Consider the following 20,000-nt stretch of genomic DNA (forward strand, 5'->3'; position numbering starts at 1 on the left):
AAGTTTCTTAAGTAATAGATTGGTTTCACAATAATGAAATGTATTTCTTTAGTGGGAGAGACCTCTTACAGGACCTTGGTTTACCCACTTGGGGATGGTTTAAGGACTAGGGGAATGGTACAAGGGTAGATGAATGGTTAGTATATCAGATAAGTGGTTGGGCCCATAATTGATAAATATGCAAGTATTTGCTGATTTGACAGGTTGTGTGGTTGAGGTTAATTGATGACTTTATGACTTCTCTTTTTGGTAAGGTACATAAATTGTGATCTTTTTTTCTTTTCTTTTTTTTACTTTTTATGGGGAATCGTAGACATCTAATCTTCATCCAGTGGTTCCATTTTGTTTTGTTTTCTTCTATTTGTTCCTTAGGAGTAGTTTTACCTCCAACTTTATTTCAAGAGTGATTCCTGTCAAATGAATCTGCGCATTCTTATTCTTTTTTTAAATTTATATTCTTATTCATTTTTATCTTTATAATGAATGAAACGTAATAGCCAATAGCAATAACATGTTTAGTGAAATTGAAGCATACAAATTAAGTCATCTTCAAACACAAGAGTAATGAAGCTTTCTTTAAGACCATTTTCTTATATGGATTATAAAATTGTGTCTTCAGGATAACCAGTCAATTCAGTAGGAAAATTGATATTTAGAATGAGTAAAGAAAAAAAGGCCAGCTTAGTGGTTAGGCTATTTTTTCCTGTACTTTTTTTTTTTACTTTGATTGTGTTTGCATTGTGTATACATAATTTTGGTGGAAGATTTTTTGACTTACAAACTTCTTAACATTCTGCAGCATATGTCTTAGGCATAAGCATTTCCCTTGGCATCAACTTTAAGCTTATTTCCAGTGATATTTAAATGTGTGAATATAAAATATTTCAACTGGCATTTTCTTACTAGAGAGCAGCTGTTACAACAGCCTCCAAATATCTATTAAATAAAGATTTATTGGATAGTATAGATTAATACAAAAGTGATCACAAGGCTAGAAGCAAAAGTTTCAGGTAGATACAAATACTTTGATTCTTAATTGGAAAACTGCATAAACAGCCAGATTTTCAATAAGAACGTTAACCTTCAGTTGAATTCCATACAGTGTAGCTTAAAATGTTTAATTTCAGACATCACCAACAATAATCAGATAGGGATTTCAGAAAACAATTTATTCCATTTCAGTGGAATTTCCACTTTACTAGCTAGTAATCTCAAATATGTAAATGGTAGCCAAAGCTGGATATGATGCTTCAGTTAAGAATTTTTTTTTTTTTTTTTTTTGCCCATTGTTTCTTCTAGCATCTTCTTGCCAAATCTTCTGGAGCGCTTGTAATTTCCTCTGTACAGAGCCCAACAGGCTCATCAGCAGCAGAAGGTAAACATAATAGATGTGAGGAATTTCTGGAGATTTATGAGGTTTAGTTTTTTGAAATGTACACTCTGTCTGGCTATGCTAGTACACGGCCACATGTGGACTCTATGAATTGAAAAATGTTATAAATGGGGCATCACTTACCCCTTGTTAAGAAAAAGGGTTAGGGACAAAAGATGTTTTTTGTGAGAGTAAAGATTACTGGTTTCTGAATTACAGCAATGCCGTGGAGATGAAAAGAAATAATAAAAACTTTAAACCTTAAATTTTTAATCTTGGAATTTGATATGGATTCCTTTTCCCTTCACTTAAGTATATTAAATTTTTTTTATCTTTCTGTACTCCTTAAACTTCTCTGATTTCCATTTCTAATATTGGGGGGAAAATGAGTGTCTGTACAAAACATCCCAACAATATCAGACAACTTCTAATGAAGACTATTGACATTGCTAACATTTGGCATGATGTACTGCCAAAAAGGAAATTAAAAAGTACAAGCCATTATCCTACAGACCATCTGTTGATGAAAATAGTTAATTTCACATCATTTTGTTGAGCATAAAAACAACCTCCGGTGAAGGACAGAATTTCTGGTAATCATGATAGTTTTATTGCTAGTTAAAATACTCCTTTAACTTTTTCAGGGCCTCTATTGATAATTAAGCAGCTTTAATGCTATAAACATCTCAAAGCAATAGTGCAAGTTACTCTCCTATGCCAGTATTTCTGTACATCTTTTCTTTTACATACATCTTGCTTGCAGAGTCTAGGGCAGCATTAGTAGAAGAGCACAGAAAGGCCTCTTATTCCTGCCATTGTTTGCCAGTGGGGTTGCCTGATGGAAGGGTTTATAATCATGGTCGCAATTTTGTCCCAGTCGCACAAAATGGCATCATTTTCAAGGACTTACATAAATGATAGCATGGATCTTATAGAGATAATTATTACTAAGAACATCACTTTAACCCGAGTCACCTTCCACAGAGTGCTGGAAAAAGGAGAAAGGTAGTCTTTTATCAAAGGCATGTTTTAATAAAAGCTTACCTGACTTTGGAGATGAGTGACTCTTGAAGAGTCATTGCATGATGCATTTAAAATCAAAAGAACTTTGCTTCATTGCCTCATGATTTTGTTTTTTCTGAATGATGGTGCTTCCAACCACAACTTAGTTACTAAAATTGAAATGTCAACCATTTGAATATAAGCTTTAGAAGAATACAGGCTCTTGTTTTCTTTTTTTAAAAAAATATTGATTTTTTAAAATATATATCTCTTCATTCAGTGATACGGTGAAGCTAGTTTAAGACTGGAAAAAGTGGATGTTTTATTTTGCTGCATTCTTGAGTAATGTATATAAAATATGTGTGCACCTTAAAAGCATTATCGTATCTTTGAAAATAACAGTAAAGGTAACATACTTTAAAGCAGAGTGTAAAGTAGCCATCTTTGGAAAACAACATTTAATTATTAATGAAACCAAGATATTGCCTTGAAATGAAGATAGGTTTTTGTGTAGTGTTGTGATATTTAACACGATGTAAATAACGACCTCCTTTCTCTAATCCAATTCACAAGGGGCTTCCGATTCTCCACCTGGTAGATACAGATAAATATGCTACAGATAAAGATGTTAAAAATCTTAAATTAAGCAATTTGATTATTTCCTATTTTTGTAAGCTTCATGTGCATGTCACAACTCTGGTTATTTTGGAAGCAGGATTACTGCCTAACAATGTCTTCTTATCTGTGAAAATAATGTACAGAAGGTGAATCAATACAATGGCATTAATCTAGCTTTTTAAAATAATGTCTCCTATGCATATAATATTCATGTTATTGTCTGTGTAGGAGTTTCTTTTTCTAGAACCATTCTTTATCTACCAAATTTCTTTTTTGACAAATGAGATTGGATTACTGAGTCACAGCTGTGTATGCCAGTTGATGTATTGCTGAAGGATTGATAATTCATAAAAGCCCAGTACTTTGAGGGGGGTGAGTTTTTTTTAGATATGAGAATATAAGACTGCCTGCTAAAATTTTTTTTTCATTTTTGTTATCTAAGTTTTACCAGGTTTAGACTAGTTATTGACTCAGTAAATATAAAAAAGAATGTTGATATACTGTCAATATTAATATAGATATCAGACTAACTCTGGTCCCTAATGTATGTAAGAGCAAGGATTTTTTACCTTGATACAGAAAAGCAGTCATGTGTGAGATTTAATATACATCCTAATCTGTCTTGTCATTGCTCTAGCCATGGGTGACGTGCTAATGCGCGGGCCGCCATTTTCTTTTTCTCCTCACACAATGGACTAGATACCCATGAGTGACAGTCAGGCTCCACTCTGTAATTATTCGAGGACAGTTAGAGACGTGGCAGGGTTACCTTTAGACTTAAAGTCTTTGACTTATTTAAGCATCCAAGCAACATGTAATTAACAAAAATAGCATCCTTTAAATGTCCAATTTTAAGCATACTGAGAATTATTCTTTCAAAAAATTCATAAAATATTTTTATTATATTTAAATGCAATAAAATAACTGAATTTCCTTGTGTTCCTACTTTTCCCCGAGACCATCCCCTTTTTAACAGTGTGACAATATATTTTCTAATTGGCTTATCTTATATCCTTTACCTTGGTCAGAGTTTGTGTCATGAAAATGACAGAGTTCAACAAAATAAATATGAATACATAACATACAGTTAATATCATGTAGATCTCATTTCTAATAAATGTAAATATTTAAATTGAGTACTGTATTTTATTTGGAGAAATTTTTATGAAACTTTAAAACCATAAAATGCAGAATATAAACAAACATAATTTCTAATCATTGGAACCAAAAATATAATTTTATTTACATTAATTATAATATACCTAGATTATTTCAAGCATATTCTTTAAATGTTGTCTACCGAAGCTAAAGTAGCACTGTGTCTCATCACTCTGTAATGAAAATTAAAAGCAGTGGTAAAATTTTGTCTGCAGATATTTTCTAGCAAATATTACCTTAGAAATAATCCCATTGGGAGAGGGGAAAAAGATCCCCTATTTTTAGAATAAATGTTATAAATTTGCCTTCCTTCTTAAGTTTCCTACAAGTGGCTCTTCTTTTCTGAGAGTAGTAATAGAAAGGCTAAATTGTTACCTTATGTTTTCATTGGGTAGGTTTGTGACCACTGACAGTTATAATTTACAAAAATTACAATGATTATGGACATTAACATACTTGACGGCAGCTATTATTTTTATTTGAAATACAGAAACTTTCAGTGGATACTGGACATGAAGACCTTGTCTATAGATGCCAAGTGAGGTGGAGAATTGAGGCAATCATTCAAAGAGTTTAGACTAAGGTGGCATGTTTCTCAATTATGTGAATAGTTCTTATGCAAATGGTTATTTAGCTTGAATGTCCTCTAGTGTAGGTCCTTCGGTACTAAATTGGTTATCTATTGCCAGTAAATCAGTTCAGATTTTGACTCTAAATCTGAATGGGTTCACTGAGAATAAAAGCAAAAGCAAATCTTTGTTGGCCCTTGATTTCCTCAACTTATTTCTTTCTCCAACAACACTATATTGCAGGCACTATTAGTATTACTATTTCACAAGCAAGGAAACTGAGGCTTCATGAGGTCAAGTCTATTTTCAGTTTACACAGCTCTGTTCTCCCAGTAATGTGGCTGGGGTTTGGAAAGCAGTCTGACTCCAGGATCCATGCTTTTAACTATACTCTGGAAAATAATACTCTATAGGTAAAGATCAGACATTTTGAGACCGATCTTAAGAAAAAATAGAAAGCATTTCTATGATAATCCCCTATTATGTGCAATCAATGACAAAAGTTCAGTTTGTCATTCTTTCTTTTCCTCCACTGGCTATCATTCTCATCTGGAAAAACTACTAACCACATACAGAATAGTTTCATATGCATACCTGATGTGAAGTCAGAATTGGTGATCGTGAATTTTCCTTTTTGAGTATTTTGGTAAAGAGACCATGTGAGCTTACAACATGTTATTCAGTGGAATTTTTTTGAGGCTATTAGTTTTGAAAAGACAGACAACTCTAGGTAGTGTAATATAATAAATAGTAGACATAGCAAAGTGCCAAATCTTGAAAGTGTCAGTATTTTAATAGTGCTGTCTTTTAGAATTTATAGTGTCCTGAAGTTTTGTTTTAGTATCTCCTAATAGCTAAATCCTAATAAAAGGAAATGTAAAGGCTAATATTCTATCATTCTCCAGCTAAGTTTCATGCAACAGCTAATAATCTGATCAAAGTTAAAAAAGACAAAAAAAAGAAATCTGGATAATTGCATTTCTGTAGGTACAATTATGGGCAGGGGTCAAATTGTAGTTTGAAAATCAGAAACATCATGGCAAGAGTTTGTCATTGTTCACAGTACTTTTAAGGGTGGGGTGTTTGTTTACCATGATGAAGAAAGGCTTGTCAAAGCATGAAATTTATTGGCAGCAACCAAACATTGCAGTAGTGCTATCATTTTCTGGGAAGATCAAATGAACAACTTATTTATTTGCTATAGATGGAGAGTCAAGATCTATTGATTCAGGGTTGGACAGTCTGTTTTCTTATAAATAGCATAATAACTGTATACATTCACACTCTGTGTCCTGTATTTTGGGACTTCCCAGGTGGCGCTAGTGGTAGAGAACTCACCTGCTAGTGCAGGAGACCCGAGAGACACAGGTTGGATCCCTGGGTGGGGAAGATCCCTGGAGGAGGGCATGACAACCCACTCCAGTGTTCTTGCCTGGAGAATTCCATGGACAGAGGAGCCTGATGGGCTACAGTATGCTGCTGCTAAGTCACTTCAGTCGTGTCCAACTCTGTGCGACCCCATAGACGGCAGCCCACCAGGCTCCCCCGTCCCTGGGATTCTCCAGGCAAGAACACTGGAGTGGGTTGCCATTTCCTTCTCCAATGCATGAAAGGGAAAAGTGAAAGTGAAGTCACTGTCGTGTCCGACTCTTAGCGACCCCATGGACTGCAGCCTACCAGGCTCCTGCGTCCATGGGATTTTCCAGGCAAGAGCACCGGAGTGGGGTGCCATTGCCTTCTCTGGGGCCACAGTATATACATGGTCTTAGAAAGCTGGACATGACTGAAACAACTTAGCATACAGTAGGCATGCACAGTCTTATGTTTTAACTGTTTTGCATTGATTTGATTCGGCAAAAATTTCACTGACTCTTATTGGCATACTATTAGGTGAAACGCCTACCAAAAATGTCTTTATATCCCAGAAATTTATAGTTTAAGGCAGTGGTCCCCAACCTTTTTGGCACCAGGATCCGGTTTTGTGGAAAACAGTTTCTCCATGGTCTGGAGTGGGGTGGGTGGGGTTGAGATGGTTCAAACACATTACGTTACTGTGTACTTTATTTCTAATCTAATGCGCCACTGATCTGACAGGAAGTACTGGTCCATGGCCTGGAGGTTGGGGACCCCTGGTTTAAGGGAGAACTCTGATGAATGCGATCAAGTGTTATAAGATGGGTAAAAACAGGACTCTGAAAACTGAGACACCCAGGATGAGAGAGCCTTGAAATAAAGGCAAGATCTCAATAGGAGAAAGAAGTGCCTGGGTAATGATACTCCAGATGAAGTAAAACATGAGGACTCCAAGTTTGAATACCAAAGGATGTACTGGAGATGTCAGTAGTGCAGTTTGGCTGAAATAAAGGGTCCAAGATAAGGAAACAAGACTGGAAAATATGACTGAAAGTGTGTCAGGCTTAGAAAAGCTAATTACTAAAAAAAAAAGAAAAGCTAATTACTGATTAATACTAATGAGGAGGAGGATATTGATGAGAGCAAACTTTTACTAAGCAACCTCTATAGGCCCATCACCACTTAAAATACTTTACACCAGGAAGCTCAATTATTCTTATAGCAGCGGTAAGCAAGGGGTACCATTATATTCCTTATTTTACAAATCAGGATATTGAGGGCACCTGCTGATGAAATAACCAGGCTGAGTTTACACAAGTAGTAACTATCAGAGCTCATGAAGACCTAAGGAGTTTGGAATCTTATTATTAAGGGACTATCAGGTTGGACGCAATATGGTCTTCCCTAGTTAGAAAAATCTTTCCCAAAATGAGCCACATGCTACACTCTTCTCATATTCTTCACTGTATAGTCCATATTTCCAGAAGCATCATTGCTTCCTTCTTGAGCAATTCTCTGTATCTTTTTGTATGCTAGCCTTCATTCCCCCTTTCCTCATAATTGCAGTCTGAATTGATATATATCTGTCATCAGTGATCTTGTCTGGTAATTGTATCATACTACTTAGTGTCCAATTACATGTTGAATTTCATTCTGTTAAAAAAATTTTATTGAAATACAGTTGATTTATAATGTTGTGTTATTTTCAGGTATTCAGCAAAGGGATTCAGTTATACATTTTATATATATGTCTATACATATTTTTAGATTCTTTTCCATTATATGCTATTAGAAGATATTACGTATAGTTTCCTGTGCTATACAGTCCTTGATGGTTATCTATTCTATATGTAGTAGTATGTATATTTTAATCCAAAATTCTTAATTTATCCTTCCCCCCTGAATTGTAGGGGCTTCCTAGGTGGTGCTATTGGTAAAGAACCTACCTGCCAATGCAGGAAACATAAGAGATGAGGGTTTGATCCCTCCATCCAGAAAGATCCTCTGGAGGAGGGCATGACAACCCACTCCAGAATTCTTGCCTGGAGAATCCCATGAACAGACAAGAGCCTGACAGGCTGTATAGTCCATAGGGTTGCAAAGAGTCAGACACGACTGAAGTGACTTAGCACGTAGACCACGCACCAGAATTGTATTCTTGTTAGTTTGTACATTCTAGTTTGACTCTCGGCTCTCAGTTGGGATTGCAATGTCTTTGAATATATTTCCTGCTTCTAACATATCTTCTACAGCAGCAGTCCCCCCACCTTTTTGGATAACCAGGGAATGGTTTCCAGGAAGATAACTTTTCCACAGACTGGGGTGGGGGAGTAGTTTCAGGATGATTCAAGCACATTACATTTATTGTGCATTTTATTTCTATTATTATTACATCAGCTCCACCTCAGATCATCAGGCATTAGATCCCAGAGGTTGGGGACCCCTGTTCTACAGTGTCCAGTTTATAGTAGGGACTCTGATGGATTAATGTTAATGGTCTCTAGGTTAGTTCTGCTTAGGTGGACTTCGGACACTGACATGGCACTTTGGTAGTACTTGGAGACCTAGTCAGTTGTTGAACTGACTAGTTGAAACTGCATTTGCAGTTTGGAAGAATTTGCATTCTTCCAAATCAGTGCTGCCCAAAGTCCCTTATCAGGCAAACTGTATACTATCAAATTAAATAATCTCATTTTATTAGCAAGAGCCAGATTTTTGGTTCTTTGTATCCAAGGAGAAAAACGAACTCTTAAGTGTGAGGTTCTGGGTTTGGACCATACTGAGTAAATTGTTTAGCCTGATCGTCGTTACTGGGTTGCTTATTTTTTCAACTGAACTGATCAGATGGATTCTTTTAGCATATTGTCAACATGGCCTTGAGGGTTAAATCATACATGCTAATAAAATAATTCATTGAAACATTTATTTCATACCAGTGTGTTATTTCGTATCCTGGAAAATTTAAGACCAAAGAATTTATTGGTCATTATGTGGACAAAGAAATCAGCTGGCTCAATATTCAGTGACTTCCATTATTGCATAGCTGTTGGCTCATGTTAAACTCAACTGACATACAATTGTAAAATTCCTCAAAAGAGCAATCAGATGTTTTGGCCAAAATCCACTCCTGGATGAGTAGAAATGAATATCAAAGAGTGCACCAACAGACTGTTTTGACTATCTGCAAGATGGTAAACAAACATTTTGGCTAAAATCCGTCTTTTGATTATGACATAATAGAGCAATTTGAAAGAAACGTTTGTATGAAGTGCTCTAATGGGGAATCATAGAGCAAAATTACTGAGGATAATGAGTGAGCCTTAGATTATATCTGTATTCTGCAAAAACAATATTTTGTCAGGAAATAAACATGTGCATATCATGGAAGGCAATTGTTTTTAGCTTCCTGCATTAATAAAGATAACTAAATGACTGCAGAATCTCATTTTCACTTTGTGCTGTGAAGACAGTACATTTAGCATTTAACCAGTTTAAATTGATTTATACAGTCAAAGTAAGCATTTCAGGACCAACACAGATCCATGGGTCACCATCATCTAGTTTATTCATCTCCATTAATCAAATTACTTAGATAATTACCAAATCTCCATTTCAATTTGTGGATTTGAGATTGGAATTATCTTGATTTGTTTGTGTAAGGTTTTAGAAGTTTAATTTCTAAGCTATTAATGGAACTGAAAATAGTGTTAAATTATTTTAGAAATAATAGACTGTTCCATTAGTGTCTTTGTAGCCTGTCGTAGAAATATGTAAATATGTGTTCATATGCATTTGGAAAAATAATTTTTCAAATTCTAATGCACAACTGCATCTTTTGAGACTTTACAGTTCTGTGTAAATAAACATTTGAATTTCACTTAGAATGTATAATATTTGCTTGACTTTGTTTCAGATTTGATTTCATATGACATACCAGCATCTTCTCAAAGATTCTCTTCCTCACTACTATATAATTTTTGTCAAAATATATGAGTTGTCCAAATGAGTTACTTATTTATTTTTGCATATTGAAAAACCTGGGAAAGTTGTTCTGTATATCTGGATGTATTTTTATAAGTTACTTATGTATAACTAAGTGGTTAAGAAAGTAAAATTTGCAATAAAAGTTGTCTAAGATTTTAAAATAATTTATTAATTGCTACTCTATATCAAGCATGTGATGTACTTTATATGTCTTAACTCATTTAACATCATCACAGACAATTGAGGGCAAGCTATTATTATTTCTGTTTTTCATCCTAGGAAGCAAAGGCACATGCATTAAATAATCTGACGAAGTCACACAGTTGGGAAATGATAGAGTTGTTATCCAAAATAGCTCCTGCATTCTTAATTGTTATCCAGTGTCACATAATAAATTGTTATTAAAAATTATATTATTTAAAAGCTAACAAACTAGAGTATTCAAATATTAAAAAATAAAGACCTTCCTGGCAAATACATTTCTCTAAAATTTCCCATATAAGGAAATGTTAACTTGAAGTAAAACTTTGATACTTAAGGTATAAAACTAAAACACTGACAATATTTATTTCATTACTAATGAATCAAGTTTAGTCTTCTGTGAAAGGGATAAATCTCTGGTTCCAGGTTTTGGAAACTTGTTGAACAAATATCATTAGTTACCTTTTTCTTGGCCAGTTGGTAGTTTTCTTTTTTTTTTTTTTGGTAATGTAAAGGACAGCCCCATTTTAAATTCAGCAGCAAAATTCCCAAGGTGGAATAATTCAGTTACAGAAGCCTGCTACCTTTTCGGTTCCCAGGGGCAAAGTTTGCGTTTCCATCCAGTCTCCTGTGAACACAGGAGGATGGGTTACTGGGGTCTTCCTTGGTTGAGTAACAGCCACTCAACCAGAGAAGAATTTTTAAAGGGGCCAGGAGGCCTGTGCCTTGTGGTATTTTTTTTTTTTTTTGGTTGTCTGTTTCATACTAGAATTCTTCAAGCAAAACATTTCAGACAAGTTCTCTTGCTTAACATTTTATTCCAATTTGCTAAAACAAAGACAGGTCAGAAACAAACTGAAAATATGTTTGGTTAAACACACACACACACACACACACAAAAGATCCCCCATTTTCTCTTTGAGCAAAAAATATCTTTTCTATTTGCTGTTCATTGGGATATCTTTTGATCAGCCAGCTGTATGTCTGAATTTCCAGAGTTGTGAGAATCTTACTTTATACATTCTCCCTTCACTTTGTATCCGGATCACCCCAAGCTGCTGATGGCAGTCATTTGGTGTCTGAATGCAGTGACTTGGCTCTATAGCTCCTGGGGTGGCCTAGAACTCACCATTAGTCCTTGTATGAGTAAGTAAACTTGGGGGGAAAAACTCTTGTCATTCTTATGTTTTAAAGCAGAAGGTTTGCATTTTCATATAGAAAACTGCTTAGATAAATGGGAACACTTACATATAGCTTAATAGCACACTTATAAGTAATAGCAACCCTATTTCATAACAAAACTGAGGACATAATTTTATAGATATTTTTACTATATTTCAATGTTGGGACATTTCTTTCTTTGTATAAAGTACTAAACTTTTGAAGGAAGACAGAGTGGCAGAGTAAGGAAGAAAAATCACTCCACTATATGAGTACGTAGAAAACAGGATTTTAATTTCAGCCTTACTATTAACTGGGGGAAATCATCTAACATCTTAGAGAGTCTATTTCCTCATCTGTAAAATGAAGGTCGTAGTGTAGATTATCTCCAACTTCTATGATTTTAAAGTCTACCTTTTAACCATAAAATCACTGGAAGCTTTAAATCCTCAGATATAATTTTCATACTTGAATTGTACTTTTTCAAGAGATCTGGGGACTTAGTTATGAAGGTGGCAAGCTGATATATTTATTTGACCTGGAAGAAGTTTTTATAATCAGCTACAGATACTTGAGAACTGAATGCTGTATGGCCAGACCTCTGGTCCACCCTCAGCCATTCCATTGTGAGCAGTGATTCTACAATATAAGGGCAACAAGAAATCCTGAAATAAATACATGTCAATTCATGGCATGCAGGCCTGTCACTGAGGGAGAGGGAAGAATACAGCGAGAAGTGTATTAATGATAACAGCCTTTACAGTTTTGGAGTAATTTGTAATCCGTGCAGATGTCTATTAAAACTCACTGATAGTAAATCTTGGTTTCTCTTAAATATCACTTTGATTTTGTACGTTCCGTGCCTCCAGGGGCAAGAGAAAATGACTCCAAGATTAATTACCACCATGGCTTACTCCCAATAAGAAATTTAACAGAGTGTTCGCTTTATGTGAATTTACTATTTGTGTCCTTATGAATACAACCACTAATAAAGATTACGATTGAATCTCTGAAAACGCTTGGACAAGATGATGTGGTTCTTGGTGAAAAGAGGAGCCAGTGTATAGTATAGTCCTTGAGCAAACAGTTCTCTGGTTTCTCAGAGGTGATATGTCCCCAGGGTGTGCCTGGTGCAGATTTCTTCTTCCCAAGATTTTAGGAGGAGGGAGGGTGTAACAAGGTGTCCAGGGCGCTATTGTCTACTGGTCTGTAAGTGGAGTAAGGAAAGGTAAACTTAGCCACCGAGTGACACTTCTTCTAGCTTCTCCATCTGCTTTTTTTTTTTTTTTGACACCCCTGCCATTAACTGTTATTTTCCTTTAAATATACGCTGAATCTGAAAGGCCAGCTCTACATCACATCATTTCAGATTAGGAGCAGTTCCTTTGAGTTGAGTACTGTTTAGGTGTCAGAAAGAAGTCCCTGACCTCTCTGGAAGAACATTGCTGTGGGGCCTTAATTAGCACTGACTCCAGCCATTACTGAAGAGAGGACAAAGGAGAACACATCATTTTTCTACTTAGGAAGTTAGTGTCTGACCTAATAACTTGTCCAGACTCACAGGGCACTGTAACCATACAATAACAATGGGCATTATTCTGCTGCTTCCACCTCATGTGAAGCATAGAATGAGAAGGAATTATGGTTACCAACCAAGGACCAGTTCAGAGTTTCTTCTGCCTTTGATTAGGGGTGAACTAGAGATGGCTTTAAAAAAAAAAAAAAGGCTGGGGGGGGGCACATAGATTTTCTCAAAAAAATGGACTTAAAATTATTTTACTGATAAATCCAATATGTGTCTCTGTGTTTGTGTAGTTGGAGATACATTTTTAAAGAGCATTTTCTTACTGCAAGGGCAGATTTTAAAAGTGACATGAAGTATTTTGATATTATAAATCTCTACTTGATTTTAACTTGTAAACAGGGTGAAGTCTTCACCACAAGTGCATATCTTTACAAAATAGACTTGTTTTAAGAAATCAGATGTCTCAGAGGGTAAAGAATCTGGCCTGCAATGCAGGAGGTCCAGGTTCAATCCCTGGGTCAGGAAGATTCCCTGGAGGAGGAAATGGCAACCCACTCCAGTATTCTTACCTCTAGAATCCTATGGACAGAGGAGCCTGGTGGGCTACAGCCCTCAGTTCACAAAGAGTCAGACTTGACTGAGCGACTAACACTTTCACTTTCACTTAAGAAATAGACATACTTTTGCTTTGGGCCCTGTCCAATTACAACAGATGAACTTCCAGAGGCATGATGGCCGCTGTAAAAATGATTTCAATTTACTCACCTTTCTAGGACCCGAAAACCTAAAATACTAATTTAGGAGACTATATTTGCATTTTTTTTTGGACTTAAGAATTCCCAGGTAAAAAGACTTAAAAAGAGGTTTACCTGTAGTTCCATTTTGTTCCCTATTCCTTCTCTTTACTTTACTGTTTTCTTTAAACAATAAGTTTGATGGTAGTGTTAAGACCATCACTATTGAAGTATCAACTAACTGCACACTTGACAAAGAAAAGCCATAAATAGGGACAAAAATAGTGGTGATACTTTGGAGTACATGAGACTATTCTGATTAGGAAAGCTCTTTAAAAGTCACTGTTGAAGTAATTAATGCACTCCACTTAAAATTGATCCTCTTAAATAGGAAAACTTGACCTGGTGCCCATTGGAACCTTCTTTTCCAAGTCATAAACACAACTAGCATTTTAAGCATTTTGTGTTTTTACTTTAACAGAATTTTATCCCCATTATAGTGATGGCTGTTACTTCTATTAGAAGCACAGCATTTCCAATGTTTAAGGCTGAGTTATAAATATTTACACGGGACTGAAATTGGCATGGAAAGATACAATTTAAGTACTGTTAATATTTAATGATCATTTCTTGAGTTGGGAATAATTTTGGTAGAAGGTTAGAATATTCTGCAGTGACAAAGGATAAATACACATATTCTCAAATTCTCAACTGAAAAAATACAGTTTTTGTTGTTGTTGTTGTTCTTGCTATGTAGACAGGTTTTGTGTTGGACGCTATTCTCAGAAGATGTTTCCATACTTCTTATATGTAAGAAGAGGTTCTCCTGTGCAGAATCTAAGAAAATGTTTGTTGTTGTTGTTTCGTTGCCAAGTCATGTCTGACTCTTTGTGACCCAATGGCCTGCAGCATGCCAGGCTCCTCTGTCCTCCACTATCTCCCAAAGTTTGTTCAGATTCATATCCATTGAGTCAGTACTGCTGTCTATCCATCTCATCCTCTCCTGCCCCCTTCTCCTCCTGCCCTTAACCTTGCCCAGCATCAGGGTCTTTTCCAGGGAGTCAGCTCTCACTTTGGAGAAGTCTTTCTATGTGGTCACAGATTTCCCCTGCTGCATGGTGCTCTATACCCCTGTTGTTAAATGACAAAGTTTGGTCCTTAGAACACATGAGCAGCAATGAGATCAATAAACTCCTCTCTTACACCCTAGATGATAAAATCAAATGGGAAAAATCATTTTTATAGGAGACCATGATTGTTCTCTCTCATTAGTCTTAACACTCTCCAGTTTTTTTTTTTTTTTTTGAACCAAATTTCTAGCGTAAGCTAAGTATCAAAAACCATCCACTCGGAATTAAATGTAGATTCATAGTTCTACTTAAAGAGAGTGTTTTAGAGATACATTTTATGTGATTAGGTAATAAACAAACAAACAAAAAAGCAATCCTACCAAATTTCTTCAAATCTTTTTAAAATGGAAAGAGCTGGAGAGAATTGCTCTTCTGTCCTTCTTCCTTTTTCATGGATAAATCAAGGCTGTCCCAAGTTGAAGCCCATCCCACAGATATTTTCACCATCCTGCTGTCACCGGCCCAGCTGTCAGCCTTCGAGGAGAGACTCAAGTGCAGGGTTGCCTTCTCCTCGCCCCCTGCCCCCCAGTCCCATCAGCAGTGCCTTCAACTCGGAGGAAAGCCGGAACTCAAGATGCATTCCAGCTGTTGAGTGCATCATCCACTGTAATCTCACCTGATAGTAGAAGAAGAAATGATTACATACAAACCAGTGAAAATCTGAGTTTGCAAAGTACACTCTTCCTTTCAGTTGACAAGGAAGAAAAAAGTAGAAGTAGTTACCACAGAAAGGAATGGTTAATTTTAGGCCTTCTTAATCTTAACAACAAAAGTAATTCAAGGGTTTGTTTTTTTAAAACTTTTTGTTTTATTTTTTGGGTGCACCATGCAGCATGTGGGAGCTTGGTTCCCCATCTGGGAATCAATCCCGTGTTTCCTGCATTGGAAGCGCAGAGTGGTTAACCACTGGAGCACCAGGAGAGTCCTAATTCAAATATTTAAATAAGTACTGGTTACTGCCTTTTTAAAAAAAAATAAGTATTAACTGCTTTTATTATTAACGTTTTCTTCTTATAACACTTTTTATTTTATATTGGAGTACAGTTGATAGGAGATCAGTCCTGGGTGTTCATTTGAAGGACTGATGCTGAAGCTGAAACTCCAGTACTTTGACCACCTCATGCGAAGAGCTGACTCATTGGAAAAGACCCTGATGCTGGGAGGGATTGGGGGCAGGAGGAGAAGGGGACCACAGAGGATGATATGTCTACACGGCATCACCGACTCGATGGGCATGAGTTTGAGTAAACTCCGGGAGTTGGTGATGGGACAGGGAGGCCTGACAAGCCACAGTTCATGGGGTCGCAGAGTCGGACGCGACTGAGCGACTGAACTGAACTGAACTGAACTGAACTGATAGTTGATTGACAATATTGTGTCAGTTTCAGGTGTGTAGCAAAGTGACTCAGTGATACATGTATTTATTCTTTTTCAAATTCTTTCCCATGTAAGTTATTACAGAATAGTGAGTGGAGCCCCCTGCACTATACAACGGTAGGTCCTTGTTGGTTATCTGTTTTAAATATAGCAGTAGCGTTTTCCAGACTTCCAATGCATCCCTTCCACCCTGGGTTACTGCCATTCAAATTCATCACAGGTTATCTAACTTTTGTTTGTTTTGTTAGTTTTAAAGCCTTTTGTTCAATTTTTATGGAGTACACACTAAGGGCTAAGTCTAAGTATTACTGTGAAAATGGATAAAACCAACCATTTGAGCACAAGTATGGAAACTTTTAGAAAGGGAGGGATTCAAAGAATTGAGTGGTGGGTTGGGAAAGGTCCTCTAGGGTTTTTGTTGCTTGAAGATGGAGATAAATGCTAACTTTACACTGAGGATATTTGGAAACGCTGTGGAATTATCAAAGTCGGGGAAGGCTAAATTTTAAAGGTTAGGTAGGATAGGCAAGTGTATCAATTGACTTGAGAGGAAAGATTTTATCAGGACATAATGAAAATGATTTTGAAAACTATAGAGATTTTATAGAAATTACATCACTTTAGATGATATAAGAATATTATACACATGTTATATTTATAGAAATTACATCATTTAACCATAGAGAAGACATAGTTGATCTATATGTGTGTGTGTGTGTGTGTGTGTGTGTGTGCGCGCATGTGTGTGTGTACTTAATACAGGGCTTCTGGGTGGTTCAGTGGTAAAGAATCTACCTGCCAGTGCAGCAGATACAGGAGACATGGGTTCAATCCCTGGGTTGGGAAGATCCCCTGGAGTAGGAAGTGTCAACTTGCTCCAGTATTCTTGCCTGGGAAATCCCATGGACAGAGGAACCTGGTGGGTTACAGTCCATGGGGTTGCCAAGAATCGGATACAACTCAGCAACTAAACAACTAATACATACTTAATACAAATTGGGGTTTTTTCACTATAGTATTGAAGGCAGGAGGAGAAGGGGATGACAGAGGATGAGATGGCTGGACGGCATCACTGACTCATGATCACATGAGTGGACATGAGTTTGAGAAAACTCTGGGAGATGGTGAAGGAAGGGAAGCCGGGTGTGCTTACAGTTCGTGGGGTCTCAAAGAGTCGGACATGACTGAGCGACTGAATAACACTGTACTGTAACTTCGAGGGAGTTCACTTTAGGGGAAACTCTCTAGTGTAACAATAAAATCTGTATTTTTGATCCTTCATTATAGATGTATCATCCGATAGGGATCAAGCCCTGTCCTTGGGCTGTTCAACTGTATGGCCAGCTTTGTCTTGCGTTCTGAATTCCCACGACCCCCATGCCTTCAGCTGGGCTTTGGGCTGACAAGGATGAGCAGCAGCACTGGTTAAACAAATACACCCTCATCCTTCAGTGGCTGAGTGCTGCCTGGAAGAATGAGCGCCAACTGTAATTGTCTAACCACACTACCCTGGAGAGTTTCAAAACCAGAACCCTGGGTAGGTCTGCAAACCTAAAGTGTCCGATGTAACTTTTCAAAGAAGAGTTACTGCCACTCCTACTGATAATGTTTCCGTAACTAGGAAGGGAAAGAGCAGATGTTTCACCACACTGTAAAGCATTATAAACATAGAGCGGGTTTTTTTACCCCCCATTTTCTGATTTCTCTTCCTACCCATCTTCTTACGACTCCTTGCACTGGTTCACTGAGTGATTCTAATAAAAGCTAGTATTTTCCATGTATAGACAACGTGTGACAGCATCTTGATAACAGTGGGGAAAAAAAAAAATTGAGCCTCCTCTCATTTAAAGTGGCCAAATCCAGGACTGTTATATGAGGCAGCAACCAGAAACCACTCTGACCACAGCATCTCCACCTTTTGGGCAGCACCAAAAGAAATTAACCAGGCCAACTGTTTTTGTCATCTGTTCAATCCCTCTGTGTCTTGGGAGCGTGGCTTGTCCTAGGAGGTGTGTCAGCAGTTTTTACACAATTTACTTAGGTCTAGAAATTGAACACTGACTCTGTTGGGCCTAATGCATGAATTTGGAAATGACTTTTTTTCCCCAGAAATAGTGTTAGGATTTCTTTAGAATAGTATTGATCTCTGATAAACAGGAATTTTTAGAAAACCGCTGATAAACCTAAAATGAGACTCTGTTTACATAACCATAAGATCATGATATAAACCATCCAGACTGTGGAAATGCCAAATAAACATAAAGCTCCTATTCTACACTGGGGACTCTGTACTGGGTTTTCCATAATATTATGGGATAAAGACAGCAGATGCGCCATTCTCATTGTATATGTTGTCATCTTAGCGTTTGTTTCTCTCTGCGAAGAATATATTTTCTCAAAACTACGGATTAGTTTTAAGAATCACCTAGTCTTAAACAATATTTAATCAGCCTTTTTACTTACTTTAATCAGCTTGTTCTGCTGAACAAGGTATGGAATTGATAGCTGCTATTGATTGGGTGTAGCATTACCTAATCTTCACTAAATGTAGGAAGCTTTTCAGATTTAGAAAGGTGGCAGAAAATGTCTAGTAATGATGCTGCTGGGAATTCAAGCTCAATACTGTGGTCAGTGTAAAAGTGATGTAACCATAAGAGGTATTTTATTATAAGCCTGTCGGTTTTACTAAATGTTGGCTTGGTATATTTGTGGAGTTATGTGTGTGCGTGTGTGATTACTGTGTTTAGCAGATGTTTCCATATTTTATCATTTAAAATATCATCAGTAATAATCTCTATTAATAATGGCGTTGCCATTTTTGTATGATAGGAAGCTAGCACTGAAGCTTTAAAAAACTTACAGATAAAAGAGACGACGGTGCCATAAAATGGAAAGAAGATTGCATTAGGAATTCAATACAGAAGAAGGGTACATGAAATCATTACTAAAACAGATATAAACGTGACCTTCACTGTGGTTCAGTAATTATCCTGGTCCGCACGATGGTGTACGTATCATGATTTTCCTTTTTCTCTTTGTTTTCATTTTTATCTTGGTACTTCACTGGTGAGTAATTGCTAAAGGGAACCCATTATGCAAGGCGAGCATTCAGTTTGCAAGTGAATTTGCTTGTAGCTATTGCCACATTTGAACCTCACTAATGTATGTAAATTAAAAACTCTGGTATTCGGAATTGCTCCTGTTTGAAATAAAAACAGAATCTGATCATTACAATCTGCAAGCCAGGTATTATCACTGGGCTAGTGAGCCGCTGATGATAAATTGTACCGAATAGCTTGTGGATAGAATATTTTATCTCCGTTCTCTATCACACAGCACTGCATAAAATAAGAATGATTCATCAAGCATGAGAGCTGCTGGTTTATGAAATTCATTGCTCACGGCAAGTGTATTTTTTAAAATTCAAAAGACAAAGCAACTCACAAGGGTTATTTAGTAATCAGTGTGAATTACTTCTAGGTATAAACCTTAGTGGAAAGGAATTAAAAATACATTTGCTGTACAGGAAGCATTATTGCAAGCAGGGATATAATTTGACGACTTCCCATCTAAGAGCCTTATTTTGACCACATTTAATTCGGATGCCACCTTCTTTTTTTCACATCAAAATTGCATAATCCATCGTAATGGAATCATACATCGACTCAGACGGTGTCAAGCTCAGAGCAGAAACATTTGCATCATCTACCCTCAGATATCCTTTCGCCTGCAGAGGATATTTTGTTTATTCAAAAGGACATGTAAAGAGGAGAGGCCCAGTATAAAGTCATCTTTCTTTCATATTTACAATAAGAA

General features: G+C 36.7%; 1 protein-coding gene across 1 annotated transcript in view; it reads left to right on the top strand.

Annotated features, from left to right (window-relative positions):
- ZFHX4 (zinc finger homeobox 4) overlaps window positions 1-20,000 on the top strand; it is a 201,243-nt gene that overhangs the window by 106,624 nt on the left and 74,619 nt on the right.

The sequence above is a fragment of the Cervus elaphus genome, chromosome 21, assembly GCF_910594005.1.
Source record: "Cervus elaphus chromosome 21, mCerEla1.1, whole genome shotgun sequence".
Classification (NCBI taxonomy): domain Eukaryota; kingdom Metazoa; phylum Chordata; class Mammalia; order Artiodactyla; family Cervidae; genus Cervus; species Cervus elaphus.